At 38.7% G+C, this 19,999-nt stretch overlaps 1 protein-coding gene and 1 long non-coding RNA gene across 2 annotated transcripts in view; both read left to right on the forward strand.

Annotated features, from left to right (window-relative positions):
* The window catches only part of exoc4 (exocyst complex component 4), a 138,458-nt gene that overhangs the window by 16,059 nt on the left and 102,400 nt on the right, over positions 1–19,999 (forward strand). The window lies entirely within an intron of this gene.
* LOC309496940 lies at positions 4,103–4,981 on the forward strand. Its single transcript, XR_014205282.1, has 2 exons — positions 4,103–4,681; positions 4,741–4,981. It is a non-coding gene; the product is annotated as an uncharacterized lncRNA (long non-coding RNA).

Raw genomic sequence — 19,999 nt, forward strand, 5'->3', positions numbered from 1 at the left:
GTTTCAAGCATCTGTAGTGTGAACATTCATTTAAAGACAGCATAACACTCTTTACTTGAGACATTTGCAATTTTCCTAATGAAACTATAGATGAGACTTGATTTTAGCAATTGGCTTGTGATTGGATCATGAAAAGTGAAGTGTTAATCTATGATATTATTGGTTGATTTTAATTTTTCCCCTGCCTACATGGCCTTGATTACATCAAATCAGGAATGTTTTGATGGAAGATTATTAAAACAAATGTATTTATTTACATTAACATACACCAAAAAATGCACAGGGCGAGAATTATTAATTAAAGTATGTCTTTAAATGATGTAGGAAATAAAAAGCGCAGATGACAGTCACTTTAGACTTTTAGTTCTTTTAGTTCTCCCTCTTAAAGTGATTTTGTTTTTAAGGTAATGCACTTTGGAAGGCATTTGTACTGAAGTGTGATTGGTTTTCATTGTTTTCCTTCTTTATTGCGCTCTCTCACTTTACCCGATGATGGCTCGCTGGATCAATGCACTCATCTGTCATGTGGCATTCATACCTCCCTCATTTCCAGAAATGGTGTAATCCATAAAAGCGAGCCACGGCCAGGCTCTGCTTAAGCATCGGCTCTAACAGAGAAAAACAAAAGCAAGAGAAGAAAAGACCGATAATGAAGGCTGTTAAGGAAACGCTCTTTACCCAAGGCAAAAATGAACTCTCAATCGCTTATTTTTTCATAGCTATTCTTTGGGATTTAATGTTTGCCCTCCTCATTTCTCTCAAATATAAGCTTCCAGTTTGCAAGTGAATATCCACTGAATTTTCATTGTGTGCTTTTAATGATATAAACTGGGGGTTTTCTTTGAAAGCAGTGACTAATGCTGGAAAATATCCATTAATCACAAACTCATTTGAGAAATGGTTTTGTTGTACCTATGTGTGTTTCATCTGAACGGCATTGTGCTAATGTATCATACAATGCAATTACCCACAAAGCACTGCCGAATTAATATGGCAGTTCATAAATCTGTTTCCTGTAAAAGGTAAACCAGCTGAAAACGTCCAAATGACCTGAGTGAAAATAAGGTCCTGTTTTTAACCATAGAGCATTTTCAGTGTTTACTTTCTTTAAATTATTAAATTACTTGTCTATGTCTGTGCTAACTTGAAAGTTGAGGTAGGGCTCTGTTTCTATGGAAACCTCAACAGAAAAAGCAAGTCACTGCTGCATTACAGTTCACAGTGAAAATATGCCTTACACAGTGTCCTAACCTGGCATGATGTGACAAAGGCTACATTCACACTGCAAGCCTTAGTGTTCAATTATGATTTAGTGTTCAGATCCGATTTCTTTGTGTCTGTTCACAGTATGTTTTCAAATGTGGCTAACATCAGGTTTGGGTGTGAACTGGTCACAGTCCTGAACTGAATATAACTAAGAACCATGCAGCACGCTGTCGTAGATGTAAACATGGAGGCCACTAAAGTTAGCGTTTATGCGTTAATTTATAAGGTGATGTGCCGTGGAAGCCAGGGAATTTGTGCACAGCTTATAAGGACGATGCAAAGGAGGATGCAGACGAGGATGAGAAGAAAGAGAGCAACGTTTTTCTCGTATAGTTTTCGCTCAAGTTTTGCTTGTATAGTAGCCTGGAAATCCAGAAAGATTAATGGTTTTAATGAAAATGATTAATTAATGAAAGATTAATGGTCTGGCATCGACTAATGAAAATCGGCCAGCTCGAGGGGCGGCACCAAGCATGCATTTGAAAATCTCACTACACGCAATTGGATAACACTACGACCAATCATAACAAGCCCCATACGCTTAGCTACCAGCGGAGCTAATTGGTAGATTAGACTCTTGCCGTATCCTGTTGGCAAAACAGCAAAAACGCCATTCTTGCAAAGGAACGATTTGAGCGCCGTCTTCTGTTCCTCCTTTAGATAAAAAGCCAAGTCTAACTCGTTCATTGTAGCGGCCAAAGCCGTTTCTAACAGCTGGTGTTCATCCATAGCCATCTTGCAATGTTTACTAATGACTTTGATGTCACAGCGCTGTCGTCATCTGTTTAGCTCGCCTCTGGCCCGCCTATATCAGATAACCCGATGTGATTGGTGCAGCTCGGATACAAGGGCATATTTAATGAGCATCATTACTCGACGCCAGAGTAAACTCGCTGAGCAAATTCAACTTGTGCTCTCGCGAGAACTCTGGATTTACAGGGTACTTGTATAGTGCTGTCATCATAATACTTATGAGTATAACAGCTCACTGTCCCTCTACTGACTAACTTCACTGTTGCTTTCACTGAGTAACCAAAGTAACCTACCGGAATTTAAAATCGTTGGAGTGGAGTGACAGAATTGTGATGAACGTTGATCTAATACGACGTAAAAGTCACATGCAAAACATCAGACCTGTATCACGTATGGATGTGGCCCAAATCATAATTAAAAAGATCAGATACATGTGGTTTGTGCTCTTAACACTTATGAAGAAAAAAAAAAAAAAAAAAAAAAAACAGGTCTGAGTTGCGTATAAGCAAGAAATAAATAAATAATTGGATTTGGGCCATTTTTGCCTGCAGGATACAATCAGGAATTATTTGATAAATAAAACAGCTATGTGGTGTAGGATGAGATTTCACAGTGGACATACCCAGTATAATACACAATGGAGACCAAGTGGTCACCATAATATTTTTTTGATGGTTGGTGTCACTGCTGGCCAGGGCAAAGAAAAAAATTCTAACCATGTAAAAGACAATTAATTAATTAATGAATTAATTTGTTTGTTTGTTTATCCATTTATTTATTTATTTTGATTTATCCGTTGCTTTATTTTTTTAATATTTGCTTTTATTTAATTATTAAATTTATTTATGTTATACTTTTTTTATTTTTTTATTTTTATTATTTATTAAAACCATAAATATGACCATAAATTAAGAAAGATACTTAGATAGATGGTGTCGTTATGACATCTACCAACTGGTCCATGCCAAAACCTTGTCCCCTTGGTTCATATGTGTTTGTGTAAATAGGTATGGTGCTTTGGGTTGGCTTTCTGCACTGTTTGTATGAAGGAGTGTCATCCTGTATAATATATGTTTACATGTTGAGTCTGAGTCAAGGGTTATGTCCTGTCCTTTGTAAATCAGGCTTAACATGTGTTATCATGCACTGTCTCTCACATGAACATCCATCATCTTGCTGTCTTCCACCTCCCAGCAATCTTTATACCCTACATCATGCTGTCACCTCCAACCTCTTCATTCCGCCTTTCAGGGTTTTCTTCTCCCTCACTATACTGGGATGAATGAGTAAACTCCACAAAAGTCAGACAGATGTGTGTCCTCCTAGTGGACCCAGAGAGTTTGACAGATGCTGCTAATTGTTGTTGGTGAACAGCTGGTGCTGCTCAACAGGGAGACTCTGTCAGCACCCTGCTGCTGTCATGTTCATTAGTAACAGAGAATGGACCGCTTTTGGCTTGGTTTTGGAGATGTGGAGGGATTTATGATAGACAGACTGACTGACTGCAGTTGTGGCTTTGTCTTGGAAAGCCTCTAGATGAGGAGTTTTCAGACTGGGGTCCAGGGACCCACAAGGAGTGCTGGGAGTTCTGCAAACAAACAGAAAAGCAAAAAAAAAAAAAAAAAAGTAAATGGTTTTCGTTTGCAAAATGTAAATTTTAGGGCTGTCAAGGTTAACATGCTAACTCAAGATATCAATGGATACTAATTCTAATAATTAATATGATGAATGCAATATTTGTTAACACATCTCTCTGTCTGTCTGTGTCTGACAGGTTCAGGAGTAGCTTGTATTTGTGTTTCTCCTTGTCATCGCTGCATTTGAGCTTGCTAATATCAATTCTTTTTTCATCCATTTTGAAGTTTTTCTCACTCTATTACCCTCTACAGGTTGTTGCTGGAACTGCTCGAGCTGTTGTTTGATAAGTTGAATGCAGTGGCCCAGGCTCACAGCGTGGTTCTCCGTCACCTACAGCAGATTGTCGTCTCTCCCAATGGAGCCCAGGAAGGGATCAAACTCTATGAGCAGGCGGATGTCTATGCCAAGATCCAAACCGTCCTACAGGTCAGTTTCTGGAGAGGCATTCCATAGAGCAGATCCAGGTTACTGGGTAATATATTTGAAATCTGAAAGATTGCAGTGAAATATATGCAATATGTTAAAATTGGGTTTTGCAAGAGACTATTCTGACCACATATGGCCTTGCCACCACACAGCAACGTGTTAGAAACCATTCAACTGACCTTAGCAACTGCAAATCTTCAGCATAAAATTCATAGCTAACTCCTTTGCAACAACCCAGTGCTGAGAAACCACACGCTTATTTAAAGCTGTCATTTTAAACAAAATATACTATTAACTGATATTTACTAGCTGTATATTTAATTACTTGTAAACAGAAGGGCTGTTTATAGTTATTCGATGTTTCATGTGCCGCTTCTGTAAAGCGGTACAGGTGGAGAAAGAATGTGTGGCTGAAGTTTTGTGAATAATCTACATAAACTCATCCCAAGTGCTGTGTTTAATTGGAAAATGTTGTATTTTAGTGTGTATGTGTGTGCTTGTGTATTTGGCAGAAGACTGATGGGCAGGTGAGATTACCAGCTGTTCACATAAACTTTGAGAATTCTCTCAAGAGGCCCAACATTTAGTGTCTGTTTGTGTGTTTGAAAAGTACCCGCTGGAAATCCTGCCGCAGGTTTTCATTTCGTGCGATTTGAGTGTTTACATTTATTTGCGTTTATATTTCATTGTTGGTTTTTCTGTGAAATGGAGTAAACTAAATTACAAAATTATTTTTTGGAGCTAGAAGCTCTTACTAAAACTATAATTAAGTCAATAACAAGGATAAAATAAAAGTTCTTTCATGGGAGGGGAAAATGCTTCCTAAAACTTGTTGTTGTTGATTGAAAATGCTGTGTACAATTAGATCAAACTATATTTAGATGGTTAATTTAGAGTTTTTTTTAAACAATTTAATTTTTTACGGTTTTGCTTTGTTTTGTTTATTTTTTGCAATTGAGTAATTCTTTTTCAGAGTTACTCCAGTCTTTCTTGATTCAAGTGGCAGTTTGGATTCCTGATTCACTAGATCAGTGCAACAATCACATCTTGCTTTTCTCTTAACAGTAACCGTAAATGGAGAATGGTTCTTCTGATGGGTTATGCAATATTGCCTCGCATATATCTAGAATTATTGTGCTCAAGCAGTTTTAAAACCATTTTAGGGACAGATGGTCAAACTAATTGAATATTCAGATTCATAGAGGTTGTAAAAACTAGACCTCATAACCTTTTCATGTTCATATCATTCTCTGTATTTGTACTTTTTCTTCCCTTTAAGACTTCCATCTCTCTCCATTTTCTCTCTGCCTTCTATCTCATTGCATGTGCACTCTTTCAAAGCATTATTTTTCAGCTGCATGCTAGGGAGGATCCAGTCATGCAGTAGAGACAGGAATCAGGAGAACGAGGGCGGGAAGGAGGGAAAGAGAGATGGGGATGGTGGTGCAGCTTGGGAATGAGTAAATGGGTTTGTCATCACTCCATCACACAGGGTGAAGAGTCAGACTGTGACCTTCCTCCCGTATTTTTTACTCCTCCTTTCAAAGCAGTCTGCAGAGAGCGGTAAGGAAAGAACAAGCTCGGCCCTGCCAACTGTTGCTAAGGCCCGCTGAGCTCCTCGCAGACCTTAAGTAACAAGGAGCCTTTTTCTGAGAGGCGAGTATGGAAGTCAAAATATGCATTTAACTGCCGTATGATGAGGGCTCGACTGTGTGCACGTGCACTGCCTCTTTTTTCGGCATTCATTAGCATGAGAACCTCACGCCCTAGCTAGCAACAGATTAATTTGTTTATTTAGAGCCTTTGCTTCAACTTGTATGCTGCGTCTGTAAGCTTAAAAAAAATGTGCCTTCAAAGGATGCATTCTAAGATAGGAAGGCATCAAGGCACGTCCGAATCCAATTTTAGCTTCACTCCCTGTCATCCATCCATCCTTCCATCCATCCATCGTTTGTTCGTTCCATCGGGGTTGGTACGATTTGTATGCTCACCAAGGCTGCATTTATTTGATCAGAAATACATTAAAAACAGTAATATTGTGAAATATTATGACCATTTAAAATAACTTTTATATTTTAAAGTCCCCCATATTAATATGAAGACATATTTAAAGGAACCGTATGTAAGAAATGTATTTCAATTAATCATAATTAATCATGGCCCTGATATGTCATTAGACATTAAGAAATCATGTTCATTTCAAATACTTATATCACTGACAACAGTAGTCTGGCCAGGATATTGTCATTTAAAAGTAAAGTTGCAGCCCTCGACTGATGTTGTCATGTTGTGTTTTGGCCTGATGCTCCACCCTCCACCTATCTACCAATCACGAAGTCAGTAGTGTTTCGGCATCCGGGTTGCCAGCTCTGCTCTAGTTACCACAGCTGCAAACGTATTGAATAAAAAATGCCAGCCTGTATCTGGCAACCTCGAGTCAGGGGGAGGGGGAGGGGATACACCGCTCTACAGTAATTTGAAAGTGATTGCAGTGCCAGTTTTGGCCACAATCTTACATACTGTTCCTTTAAGACATCATTTATGATCATTTGAGATGGATGTATGGAAATTGTTTCATAGTTTTGGTCTTAAACGGGTTGAATGATTTACAGCAAAAAATGAAATAATCGGGTGGTCAAAAAAACGAAAGGCAACAGGATAGGGAAGTGTACCTATACTGCAGAGTCATCTTGGCTTTCCTGAAATAGATGATGTTAAGTGTTCAGTGTGCTTCGTTGCCCAAGCGGGCTGCTTGCCAGGGGCTGCGGAGTCTCCTGTGGTCACTGCGTGAGATAATGCAAGCTCTTGATGAGAATCTTCATTAAGGTAGATGAGGTTTTCCTAATCTTTTGTTTTATTTCTCTCCTCTTGATCACATCAGCAAATCTCATCTTATCTCTTCTTCCCTTCACCTGACTGCGACAGTGTTTTGTCAGTTTAGACTGGTCCATCATAAAAATACACAGCATCTTCTGAAGACGTGCAGAAAAAGCTGCTTCCTTTCTGTTTTCTCTTTGGAATGAAGAATGTGAGCGAGTGAGGGAGAGTACAGTGTCACACTTTTCTTTTCTTTTTTTCCCCTCCTGTCCTTTTTTTCTTTTTTGTCTTTCTGTTTTCCGTTCTTACATTTCATTTTTATAATTTTATTGTTTATTTTCTATGTCTTTTTTTGTTTTCTCTCCTTTTTCTGTTTCTCCATCTTTAGAATATTGTCTTTTAACTTTCGTTTTGCGGTCGCTCTGTATATTTCTATGGCATTGCTGTCCTGGAGTAATTAGCTTTTGAAGTGGATTTACTTATTGTAAAGTTAACGAAAGTTATTTTACATTTAGTCATTTAGTTATCATGAGGACTGTAATGTTTAAAGCAGATGATTAAACAAATGTCAGTCGACCGGGAAGATTTTAAAACGAGCCGTTCATTAAGAAACACGCAAAATCGCTGTTAAAATACAGACCGGAAGTCAAAAGGCAACGAGCGTAGCGCTGAAAAGGGGCGGGGCTACATAAGGTCTATAGAGTGGTGCAGGTATGACGTAGGGCTGCACGATTAATCGCAATTTACATGTAATCGCACTTAAATCGATTTGGCTTATCGCGATTTTGAAATCGCAAAGGCTGCGATTATATGTTATGTGCAGCTTGTCATTGATGTACGGCTCAGTAAACGCTTCTCCATCTGAAAGCACTGTGAGTTTGAGTCACTTACTGTATAATGTGCATTTGAAAAAGCAACACGCGTCAAACATCTTTCCAAACACGAGAATCATTTATGAACCTCTTGTCCAACAAAAGACAACATTTAATAACATGCATTTACTCCAAACTCACTTCATAACGACATTTGAGCTCATCCTTCTGTGAGATGATGTGCCTTCTTACACAGAAGGCAGTCGTGTATTTATAAGTCATGTTTAATCAAAGCGTTTCAATCTTCTGTTTATTCAGCTACATCGATAGGGGTTTCCTGGAATGATGCGCCGTTATTGTACTTCTGCGGCGGGGCATATTTAGCGTGTTTGCTCTAGAGCGCCCTCTGGCATTCAGATGGAGCAGTATTTACTACCGATCAGCCGCACCGCTCCACTGACAAGCTGCGCATAAGATAATCGCAGCCTTTGCCAAATCGCGTGCGGTTTTATTGCGATTAATCGTGCAGCTCTACTATGACGTCACTTTGTAGGCCAACCAGCAGTTAGCATCACACTGGTTCCCCTCGACAAAAACCCACTAGGATTTTGCCATAGGCTTTTGGATTATCGCTAAAAACAAGCTCTGTGATCAACAAAAGTTTATGATACTTGCACGTTTTGTCCACCAATATAATTGTCACAGATGAACACAACTTTTATGAGTTTTGAAGCCTAAATGCAGCTGCCAGAAGTAAAAAGCTAAAGGTAGGTATAAACGAACTACACCATGGTCCCACAAATTCAACGTCACCACCACTAAGCTTCCGACAACTCTTTCAGTTTTTATCTAAAAACATTTTCCCAGAAAGTTCGAGTTATAATAGTTTGTAAGAGCACAATTATAAGCATAATGATGCTGTAAAAACGGACTGAGATTACCTTTTCGGCGTGATGATGTTTAATCTCCCCGACAGCCTTTGTAGTCCCATTTGTTAGCAACCGCCTTTTTCAAGACATGTACCAGCTTCAAAAAATCCCGAGTGGGGTAATATTGATGTATTTTAAGTCGTGTTCAGCACAGACCTTCCAGATTCAGATTGATTTAGCCATTGATTTTGGGATCATGGAACTGGCAGTGCTCTCTTATTTCCTTTTTTTCGGTTCTTTTTCTTTTTTCCTTTTTCTTCACTTTTTCTTGTCATCTTCTTTTTCTATCCTGTAGTTTTCTGTTATTTTCTGTCATTCCTTTTCCTCATACGGTGACACTCTTGAGTTCTGGTGTCAGGTGCTGATTGCGGGACTGTTCTCAGGTGTGACTTACGCAAATGCACTCATGCACCGATCTCTCTTAGGTGTAGATGAGACCCCTGTGCACCCTTGTCTTTCTAGCTAGCTTAATACCGAACTTTTACCGAACCAAGTTTCCTCTGTTCCTGTGGGAGAATTACATTGACCTTTCCATTACACTGAAAACATAAAGGCCATGGACAGATGGACCTGAGAAGACATGTTATAATCTTTACTTCTTTCAGTTCCTGAATCTTTGAACTGTGGCTCGGCCATTCTTGAAGACAGCTGAGCAAAAGTCTGTGAGTGCTAGGATCCATATTTAACTTGTAAACCTGGTTCATAAAGGACCATGCAGAGTTTTTTAGGAGTGTGTGGAGTAAATAGATATTGACTTTTTGAAGTGGCCATTGACTGAACTTTTTGCCGCCGACAGACCAATCCCAGATTTGTCCTAGCCCCATTTAAATGCCCCTGAACAAGTGGCAAAACTGGCAGTAGTAATTATAAATATGTTTTAGAGGTTCTCAAGTGGTTTGGCCATAGGACCAACATTTTCCTGTAGTCGAGCCAAATTTTTTGGAATTTGAACCAAGCAAATTTATATATTTTTTAAATGGTTGACACGTACACACAAGCACTTTACTTGACATATGCATAAATTACAAGAATATCACTAACACTGATGAATAAACAGTATAAGGTAAGGCTATTAAATAACAGCCCTTAAAGTTTTTGTTAATATAATAAAGTTAGGAAGTGAATGAAAATAAAGTGGGTTAAGGTTACAAAAACACTTTTTATGGTTGTGATAATGTTATCTTAAATGTATTCTATCATCCCTGTGGATATTGGTATTGATATTGAATAGATATTAAACTTTTGATATATTTTTTTATATGATATTGAGTTTTCTTTTGATGTTGCTGTTTTTTATTGAATATTGAATTATTGATTATTAATTATTGGTTTATTGATAATGTTTTCTGACAGTAAATTTAGTTTTGATTTGAGTCCCATCAGATATTGGTATTTATATTTAAGAAATGTATGATTTTTGATATTGAAGTGTCTGTTGACATTTTACTTCTTTTTTTTGGTCGCTTACAGACCAGTCCTGGATCTTAATTATTCATCATTGATTTTTGGTATATTTAATATGGTCTTGAAATTTGATGATTTTTACATTTTGTTTTTAAAGTTTACTTAATTCTCACAGAGGTCCAAGTCCCGCGCTCTAGAATCCGTATCCCATTGTTTAGAAAATAAAAATGATGGCACTAGTTGTAATCTCCCTCTTTGCGCTCTATTGATGTCCCTCCCCCTAAGCCTCACGGACTTGAGCCTGGGAATGATGGGTAAGAGGGTGAAGGGAACAAGAGCGTGAAAGGGGAAAAAAGAAAGGAAATTACAAACTTTCCACTTTGACAACTTGTTTAGATTTAGTGGGAGCCACACAGCCTCAGAGTAATTGGATTATACAGTGTTAGTGAGGCGTTTCATGCCCTGACAGTGATTAGTCTGGCAGCGGAGGGAGAGGCAAAGTGCTTCTGTTTCATGTCGATGAGATAGACAGACACATGGCCTCTAAATGAGCTGTTGTGTACCAGCCTAAATGATCTATTGTAACTGGCCACGGCATGCATATTGCTTGTGGATTTGAAAGATTTCCACCACAGGGTTAATGATCATAACAGTTCATTTCCATGTTTTAAAACCCAGCGTCCCCCCCCCCCCCCCAGGCTTTATGGTCGAGACACGCTGGTTGTTTTGAAAAACGCCACTCTTATGTTCATTAATTGCTACAGTAATTATGCATTCTTTTGTGATGTGCGTCTCTGTAATAGCAACGGCCGTAGTGGACCGTACTGAGTATCGCTGAGGGGAATGCTAATGACATCTCGTAATGAGATGCTGCTCCAAGCATTGACCTCTCTATGTGATATGTAATATCTACATTGAACTAGAGTATGTCAGAAGTACTGGATATAATACAGGATGAGGGATAAATAATGTTCAGCGAGGCTTTTGAATCAATAGACGTCACAGTGTATCACTGATGAGGTCAGCTTGTGTTTTTAGAGAAAGGTTTTTGGCTCTCTGGGGGGAAGGGGTTGTTTGCCCATGTCTTAGTCTTGAACAAATATGTTTTTCAGCCTGGAGGCTCACACTCATTCTATGTGTTGTTGTTGTTGTTTTGTTGTTTTTTTGCATTCTCTTGGTTTGTTTGCTTCGTCTTGGTTTGTTTATTGAATAGATATAAGATATAGACAATATATATATATATATATATATTTTTTTTTTTAAGTGGCTGCTATTAATTAGTATGTTTAATATTGTTTTGATAATGTTTTCTTACAGTAAACATATTTGCCATGTTCTGAGTCCAAGTATATATTAGTATTTATATTGAAGAGTTATTTGAGTTGATTTTTTATATTGATAATTTTTGGAAGTGGCTGTTGACTGTATTGTATGCATTTATTTTGTTTTTATTTGATTAATATTTAATTTCTTTTTTTACTGTAGGTTTTATGACCTTTTCCATTTTTAATCCTCAATACTTCACTATTTTGAATAACTATCAGTTATTGGACTCTTTCTTCAGGTTATTTGCTATGAACGATCAGCAGCTTATATGTACAGGTAGATTCACTATAAACTATCTTAAAGGGTTAGTTCACCCAAAAATGAAAATTCTGTCAGTAATTACTCACCCTCATGTTGTTCCAACCTAGGGTTGGGTATCGGTTGGGTTTTATCCGATACCAGTACCTACTCGGTATTTTTCAAACGGTTCCGGTGCTTAAACGGTTCTTAAACCGGTACTTAAGAAAACGAAACCGCACACACTTTATCAAAAAAATAAACCGCACACACTTTATCAAAAAAATAATACCTGTGTGTGTTTTCTGAAAAAGATTTTCTGATTTCTGATTAAATAAAAAATTGTGCCGATCAAAAAATGTTCTTCTCATATTATTTATATATATTATATATTATATTACGTATTATATATTATAGACTTTTACAAAACAGAGAAATATCTGACACTGAGCAGAAATATTTAACACACATAGTATAGCCTCATATAAATATACTTGATATTCATACTTGATATGCAAGATTTGCAGTTGGCATTAAAATACTAGACTTACCCGAAGAGGATACACACACACACACACACACAGACACAAACTCACGCACATACTCATCTGAGACGCGAGCGCGCGCACACACACACACACACACACACAAACTCGCGCACATACTCATCTGAGACGCGAGCACACACACACACACACACACACAAACTCGCGCACATACTCATCTGAGACGCGAACACACACACACACACACACACACACACACACACAAACTCTACACACACGAGACGCGCGGAACTCTCCGCGCACATACTCATCTGAGACGCGAGCTCACACACACACACACAAACTCACGCACATACTCATCTGAGACGCGAGCACACACACACACACACACACACACACACACACTCGCGCACATACTCATCTGAGACGCGAGCACGCACACACAAACTCTCCGCGCACATACTCATATAGACGACGCCTCATAAATAGATCGATCTCTGCAACGTATTGAAGCGCGTCCAACGTATTGAAGCGCGCGTGAAGAAAGTGCGGTGTGCGCGAGCCACAAGAATCTGATCGCAGGCAATGAGCACTTTGATCATTTAAAAAAACACAGTTCAGCGCTAGATCGTCTCTTATTTAACAAACGAACTAAATGAATGCTCTGCTGGTTAACTGGAGATGTTTTGTTATTGGATCATTCGTGCCGCGAGATGTTTTATAGGGGGCGGTGAAAAAAGTCAGGCACCGAAATCAGGCACCGAAAGTTGCGTTCTTATTCGGTCTCGATACTACCGTTTACGTCGGAACCGGTTCTCTATTGGAACCGGGTTTCGGTACCCAACCCTATTCCAACCCCATAAGACCTTCGTTCATCTTCGGAACACAAATTAAGATATTTTTGATTAAATCTGAGAGCTGGCTCACTCCTCCATAGGCTTCTAATGGCGCTTTTCCACTACACAGTACCAGCTCGCCTCGGCTCGGCTCGACTCGGCTCTGTTTGGTTTTCCACTGTGTAAAAGTTGTACCTGTACCTGCTTCCAGGTACTTTTTTTCGTACCACCTCCGGCGAGGTTCTGAGCGAGCTGAGGCGAGCTGAGGCGATACTAAAATGTGACGTGAAAACACGGCAGACTGCTGATTGGTCAGAGAGAATCGTCACTATTCACTGCGTCATCATTGCACGCGCCAGACGGAGTATCCTGAATAAAAAACAGCAAAAACAAAAACAAAAACATCCAAAAACAGCATACACTCGATTTCCTCCATTGTCCTGTGTGTTTGGGTAGCGGGTGTGTCTCGCGCGTCTCGCGTAAAAGATTAAGTCACGGCAGTATCCTGCGGCGTCGCTATGACGACCAGGTACTATTGTGGAGGTACTATCTGCAATGGAAAACGGAGCGAAAAGCGAGCCGAGCCGAGCCGAGTCGAGTCGAGTCGAGTCGAGTCGAGTCGAGTCGAGTCGAGTCGAGTCGGTACTGGTAATGGAAAAGCGCCATAAGACACTATAACTTGCTGGCTTAAAGACATCGTTAATATAGTCCAAGTGACTACAGTGGCTCAATCTTAAAGGGATAGTTCACTTTGAAATAAATTTTTGGTATGTTTTAGCTTACCTCAAGGGCATCCAAGATGTAGATGTCTTTTTTTCCGCAGTAGTTTCAATTTTGATATTTTTAGGTCAAACCGTTCTTGTCTGTCAGTCATATAATGCAGGTCTATGGTCATTATCTCAAAACACAAGCACAGAGTCCAAATTAAAACAATTCCCCGTCGTCCAAATTAAACAATTCCCCATCGTAAGTACACATTGATGGCCTAAGACACGAAACGAGCGGTTTGTGTGAGAAAACGAACAGTATTTATATCGTTTTTACCACTTATACGCAGCCATGTCCGAGTGATCTGATCTGACGTGTACACAGACTGGTGCATAGATATATACACACTAGATGTCGCCTTGTCTACGGCAGTTCATTGGAACGAATGTCTTTAAGGCGACATCTAGTGTATATATCTATGCACCAGTCTGCGTACACGTCAGATCAGATCACTCGGACATGGCTGTGTATAAGTGGTAAAAACGATATAAATACTGTTCGTTTTCTCACACTAACCGCTCATTTCGTGTCTTAGGCCATCAATGTGTACTTATGATGGGGAATTGTTTAATTTGGACGACGGGGAATTGTTTTAATTTGGACTCTGTGCTTGTGTTTTGAGACAGTGACCATAGACCTGCATTATATGACTGACAGACAAGAACGGTTTGACCTAAAAATATAAAAATTGAAACTACTGCGGAAAAAAAGACACCTACATCTTGGATGCCCTTGAGGTAAGCTAAAACATACCAAAAATTAATTTCAAAGTGAACTATCCCTTTAAGTTTATAAAGCGACGAGAATACTTTTTGTGCGCAAAAAACAAACAAAAATAACGACTTTATTCCACTATTCATTTCCTTCTCTCTGGGCCTCGAGTTAGTTCACGTAGTGTTTTAGCGCAGCGCGTCTGTGTTGTACGTCACACGTAGGCTCACTATTGGCCGACACTGGTCATGTGTGTGATGCGTGTGACGTGCAACACAGAAGCGCTACTCAGTTACACTACGTGAAAAAACTCGAGGCCCAGAGAGAAAGAAATTAATAGTGGAATAAAGTCGTTTTTTTTTTTTTTTTTTTTGCACAAAAAGTATTCTCGTCGCTTTATAAACTTAAGATTGAGCCACTGTAGTCACTTGGACTATATTAACGATCTCTTTAATGCATTTTCTGGGCCAGCAAGTTATAGTGTCTTAGAAGCCTATGGAGGAGTGAGACAGCTCTCAGATTTAATAAAAAATATCTTAATTTGTGTTCCGAAGATGAACGAAGGTCTTACGGGGTCGGAACAACATGAGGGTGAGTAATTACTGACAGAATTTTTGTTTTTGGGTGAACTAACCCTTTAAGCCGCTTTTCCACCGTCGGGCCGAACGGTTCTAAGAATGGTTCCAGTTGTATTTCCACTTGAGCCTGGTACGGCACGATTACAAACTGTTCTTGGCCCGGAATTTTCTGCACCGTTGGTACCTGGTAGCTTAATTTCAGCTTCAAACTATTTATAAAACTGCTAAAATTATATTTACACTCAAAATATCTGTTATAAAACAGCTGATATTCTGTTTTGTAGACATTATTTATTGTGTGTGCTGGGAAAATCTGATGAAATAGCATTCCAGAATGTGGAGAGAAGACAACAAAGAGATAAATTAATCAACAAGTAATTTTTATCTCTAACTGAGGTGTTTATTTACACCTATGTGTGCTTATATTACTAGTAATGGTAATGTATCCATGGTAACAGAACCCCAGGTTCATTATGCCCCTCCTCCACAATAATAATAGTTTTATTGTCAGTCAGGTCAGGCATTTTTAATTCCACCTTTTAATTGCACAGTTTGGTAGTTTTTGTGAGATTTTAAAAGTTATGAAGGTCGTGCATGCACCCAGTTAAAAAAAAAAAACACTTCCGAAAGGGTCATGTTTTGGTGTCAGATGCCTTCTTGGAAACCATGGAACGAGAGGAAACAGCGTTTTCTTTGTAATCTCAAGAGGGGTAGACGAGAGGCGGGAAGCTTTGTTTATTTCCCTCGTTTCTTAAAGCACTCTGCAAACGTCTATCATCAGAGAGCAGGTGCTCACCTGCACATCCTTCAATACTGTTTTTCTTCTTTAATTAGCTTGATTTGTGGCTAAGAGAGGGGATGAGTGCTGCTTTTCACTGTTCATTAAATTGAGAATGTGTCCTCAAAGACAAAGGGCTGGGTTTAAAGGTTCACTGAAGATTAACTCTTGCTTTTCCAGACAGTATATAAACACTTTGCTAAACTTTGTGATGGTTTTGAGCCGTAAGGAAGCAGAATTGTTTGTAACAGCTGCGGGTTATACTGACGCACACTTATTCGTGCACATCACAAACCCAGCCAGTGTGCTGCTCTGTGTTTATTATCTGGTGTGAAAAGCCATTTGCTGTTTCTCACAGGCTCTTGTTTCCCAAGCCCATTTTCAAGCTAGTCTTTTCTTGGAAGAGGCCATGAATATTGATTTTTTTTTTTTTTTTTTTTTCTTCCCTTTCTGTTAAAACAACCTAGTCTTTAAGGCTCCAATAAAGAAGAGGGCTTGTGAAATGAACGTTCGGAAATGGAAGGGTCCAGAGTGTGTCCATCACGTAACTGCTCCTCAAAGTGGTGATTTTAATTCGTATTTGTCCTCCCTTTTTCTCAGAAAAAGGTCATCTGGAGGATGTTTACCGAGGAAAGTCAATGATAATCATTCATTTACTAGGAATCTACCAAACTACCATATTTTCAGAACCTACTAGTCAGTCATCTTGACCCGTCCTTAGTGTTTTCTCAAGGTCATTTGCGAGATAAAGGTTTTTCTCCGTGAAGACACTGATCGGTGTTTAAATTAACACTGAAATGACCACGTATATTCTGGCTCTTAAACTGCTATATAAAACAGGTATTTTTTGTCAGTATGTGTCCATCCATGGGCGGCATAAATCATAAGTGGGACGCTCTTTGTATCTGTTTGACGTGGTGCTTTTAGATGTTCCTGCTGTAGATCAGCAGTTTGTTCTGCATGCTTTATTGCCAGGCTCATTCGAGAGTTCTTTGTGTTGTTGGCGGAGCCGCCTCTGTTGTTTCCACTTACTTGTTTGGTGTTTTAAAATGGACACAGCAATGCTGCTGCCCACGCGTCATCCCTGTTGTTGCAGAAAAACGAAGGCTGCTCTAATAAGCCGCATTATAATGGGGACGAAGACACTTCTGATGAGGCACGAGGTGCTTTAGTGAAAGTGACCTTGCTGGCTCTGGTGGTGGTATAATGAGTTCTGTCTTCAAGTTTTCCTCCCTTCATCTTCTGGTGTTTATCTGTTAAATGCCGTGCAACAAATATTTTCATCTGCTTGCAGTAAAACCCTACACTGCTGCTGTTACTCTCGCACCGAAACATATTTAAAGGATATTGCTGAAAACGAACAATATTGACAGTGATAATGAGGACACAGGAAGAAAAATAATTAATTAGCTATTAAAACAATAATTCTATCAGTTATTTTTCTCTCTTCTTCTTATTTAATGTTAGTTTTTATGCCAGTTCCAAATACAAATGTCTATTCTATGGCACATTGAATGGCTAATAAAGCGTAAAGCAAATAAAATAAGATCCATATGAGGGGCACTTAAAAATTGACTGCATTGTACTGAAGGAATGGCTTGTTCATTTTTGTTTTTAGCTTTGCTGGGATGAATCTGCTGACTGATCACTTTCTAATCTCTCTCTCTATCTGTCTCCCTTGCTGTGTTTACTGTTATCTTCATGATATTTCTCTCTCTGTCTCCCATCCTCCATTCATCCTCCATGCGGTTAATTGCCTTAAAAGTTCCATGTTCCCTTCTTTGAGGTCACTGAAGTGGGTCCAGACTCCTTCATCAGGCAAACGCTGGCATTTAATTAAGTCGGGGGTCTACATGCAAGACCCGCTCCATCACTGGATCAGATGGGCATTAGTAATTTATAATCTGACAGGAATGTAACGGGCTGGCCGGATTGGACTTGTCTCTGGGTTGAGGAATGGCTGTTGATGAGGCTTCCCCTCCTCTCATAGACCGTTCCCTTCTTATCACTGTTTAATTATGCTATTATCAGTCAGATGTAGTTCCATCTGTCCTTTCCTAATTCCATCTCCACTTTGGACTGTTTTGCAGCTGGGATTTAGAAATAGACCAAGCAAATTGCTGCACTAAATTATGGAGCCATTGGAAAACGGCTTGCTAATTTGTGGAAAAGTTTACTCGAACAACTTTTTTAGTACTCTTGCAGCTGTTTGAACCTCTCTTAATGGTTATGGATTGTGTTGAATGGGATATTCATGAACTCGGATGTGCAGTTTTAATCCGAGTTAATGGGAATTTGCTGGCGGACATGGGTAAGCTTTTGAAGTCACACAGACAGACTGGAAAGATGTGGGCCTGAGACAAACCTAGAAACAGATTCGTTCAGACTGATCCAATTAAGTCATTCTAGACTTAGGATATGCATAACTTAACTACATATTTTATTGTATTAATGTATTTAAGGACTGTATAAGTTAATGTTAAAACTGGTTTGAACAATATTTTGTGCGTAAAGCGCTGTGTAAGGCCTGCCCAATCGGTCCAATGGTTTGGTTTGGTCATGCCATGGTTACCCACGGACACTTGACTAAAGTAACATTATATTAAACAGAGGTAAGACTCACCCTATTTAGGTTGGTCGATCAGCAGTTTGCTGTCCTAAACGGAAATCCCCTTTTTGTCTTTACATCCCAAGTGCACTTGAATTAGTGCCAAATATTAGCCAGAACTCTAAAATCGCAGTTGGTGTGCCCTATGCTCCACTCAAAACTAGACATTAGTCCGTTACTAATCTGACGCAGATTTGCGGTAACAATCGATAAAACGTAATTTACTGAAGTTAATAATTTCAGAGTATGTCAGAATAGAATCAAATGTAACAATTTGTTATGTCAGGTAAATGTAACATGCCAATTACATAATCAGTTCAATGATAATAAATACAAAACATCAAATACTCAGGAGTACAGAAAAAAGATGCAAACCTGACTAGAAATACATGATGCTGAGTGTCTTGAGCACACTCAGCATCACGGGCTGATTTGAGGTACAAATCGTCCCTGAGCCTCTTGTTGCATTTCTTTAAGTACTCAGACCGAGACAGAAACGTCTTTCACATGGAAACATTTGCTAACAATGGGAATTTGGGGGTTATATAATACCGTTCAAAGGTTTGGCCAGCAAGAGTTTTTTGTTTCTTTTGGATAGAAAAATGAATACTTTCAAATAATTCAGCAAGGATGCATTAAATTGATCAAAAGTGGCAGTAAAGACGTTTAAATTGTTTGAAATAAATGCTGTTTTTAACTTTCTGTTCCTCAAAGAATACTGTAAAATGTATCACAGTTTCCACAAAAATATTAAGCAGCACAACTGTTTTCAACATTGATAATTATAATAAATGTTTCTTGAAGACCAAATCATAATGACCAATAATGACTGGACCAATAATAAAGACCAATAATGACTGCTAAAAATTTAGATTTGCCATCACAGGAATGTATTCATATATTTATATACTTAAAATAATTATATTTAAAATATGATAAATAAGAAAACAGTTATAAAAAAAAAAAAAAAATTGATTTTGATTTTTTTAAATCAAATAAATGCAGCCTTGGTGAACATAAGAGACTTCTTTAAAAAAAACAAAAACATTAAAATGTCTTACTGACCCCAAACTTTTGAACCGTACTACTGTACAGTATATAGTATAGTGGGCAGAAATGATGTGCAGATACACAATGAATAAAAATTAAATGATTTGAATTATGATAATAATATATTCAATAACATTTTGTGAAGGCTAGATCATGCTTTTTCTCACAGTATAAATGTTCATGAAAATATACAGCTGGCTTTTCACAAATGAATCATCTCATTTGGGTGTCTTTTTGCCTGTTTGCTTGTGTTTACAAAATGCAGGGCTGCCAGCAAGTGCACTAATAAAAACTGTTTATCGTAAGTGCATGTATTGGAACAGCTGCTTAAAGTGTCAAAAAGTCTAAATGAATTTGGTTGTTTACTGTAATATTTGACTGAATAAACATTTGAATATTGCATGTCACTCAACAATCTGCTCTTATGCTCTCTCAGGTGCTGCTAATGGACTACCTGGACGTCAAAAACACCCGTAGCGCTGCAGAACCTTCTGCCCAGCTGTCCTACGCCAGCACCGGCGGAGACTTCGGAGCGTTCTTCTCCAAGAAGAAACCT

Source organism: Leuciscus leuciscus, assembly GCF_965113295.1.
Source record: "Leuciscus leuciscus genome assembly, chromosome: 4".
In the NCBI taxonomy this organism is placed as follows: domain Eukaryota; kingdom Metazoa; phylum Chordata; class Actinopteri; order Cypriniformes; family Leuciscidae; genus Leuciscus; species Leuciscus leuciscus.